Here is a 1,274-nt window from a genome sequence, read left to right as displayed (position 1 = left end):
GAGAAGGTCAAACGTTGGTCTATTCCACGTAATGTCACCCAGGTCAGAGGTTTTGTGGGTCTTTGCTCATATTACAGGCGTTTCGTGAAAAACTTTGCCTCAATTGTTCGTCCTCTGCAACTACTACAGTAATACACAAAGGCGTACATTTTGTTTGTCAGATGAGTGTGATCATGCTTTTAACATAATTGAGAGAAAACTTGATAACCCACCAATTGCGGCGTATCCTTATTTTAATTTACAATTTCAACTTTTCACAGATGCTTCAGAATTTTCTATTGGCTCTGTATTGACTCAAATTCAGGAGGGTAAGGAACGGGTTATCGCAAAAGTGAGAAGAAGTGGTCTACTTATGATAGGGAGTTGTATGCTATTGTTTGGAGTGTCAGGCATTTTAAGCATTATTTGCGTGGTAACCATTCTTATTGTTACAGGCCACAAACCCTTGACAGGTTTACAGGGGTTACATATAGAAAATGATGTAACAGGTCGTCAAACACGATGGATTCTTGATTTGAATATGTTCAATTGGAAGATTGTGTACAAATCGGGTAAGACATATCTGAATGCGGATTCATTATCCCGTAGACCCGATCCTAGTTTAACAGTTGATCAAGCTTCTGAAGAGTGAGATGATGTTATAGTGGAAGATACTGTAGTACCTGTAAAGGGAATAAACTGTAAAGTTCAGGATGTACATGCCCTAACTTCTTGTGATGGTTTTTCACTTCATAATCAACGTAATATTAAATTAATTAATGAACCGGATAGAGACCCTGAGTTACAGGAGTTCAAAATGTGTGTCCAGTCAGGTGCTAAACCCGTCATTTTGCAGGCAAGTCCTGGTATTATGAACGATGGAGTTTCATCGTTGTTAAAGATTTATGATGGTTTAATGGTCCGCATTACTCATGATAGACGTAAGGGTGAAATTGTACAGTCCATCATACCTAGTTCTCTACAAAGGGAAGTATTAACATCATTTCATGGTTCTAATTCATGACATTATAATTCTGACAAGACTCATTTCAGCTAAGTGTTACTGGCCTATATATAGCACGTGATGTGAAGAAATTTTGTTTGGAATGTCTACCGTGTCAGGCAAGACTAGGACCTGTCCCTGGATTACGTGCTCCAATGGATACAGTGCCAGCAAACCATCCATTTGAGAGAATTGCAGCCTATATTTTACAGAGTTGCCTGTGTCTGCAGCCAGAGGTAGTCGTTACGTGTTAGTAGTAGGTGATTACTTTACCAAATATATAACTTTATAC

The 1,274-nt window shown here is 38.7% G+C and overlaps 1 long non-coding RNA gene across 2 annotated transcripts in view; it reads left to right on the top strand.

Annotated features, from left to right (window-relative positions):
- LOC117124739 overlaps positions 1-1,169 on the top strand; it is a 9,669-nt gene extending 8,500 nt beyond the window's left edge. The window contains exons 3-4 of one of the 2 annotated variants that reach the window (XR_004448008.1): positions 261-308; positions 1,058-1,169. This is a non-coding gene — a long non-coding RNA (uncharacterized LOC117124739). Of the gene's footprint in view, positions 1-260; positions 598-1,057 lie in introns of those variants that run through there. The other variant, XR_004448007.1, reaches the window with a different exon arrangement.
- Positions 1,170-1,274: the final 105 nt, after the last annotated feature.

This window comes from Anneissia japonica, unplaced genomic scaffold (assembly GCF_011630105.1).
Source record: "Anneissia japonica isolate Jap-2015-1 unplaced genomic scaffold, ASM1163010v1 scaffold2950_len93424_cov113, whole genome shotgun sequence".
In the NCBI taxonomy this organism is placed as follows: Eukaryota; Metazoa; Echinodermata; class Crinoidea; order Comatulida; family Comatulidae; genus Anneissia; species Anneissia japonica.
Note: the sequence above shows the minus strand (reverse complement) of the source record. Positions and strands in the feature narration are given on the sequence as shown.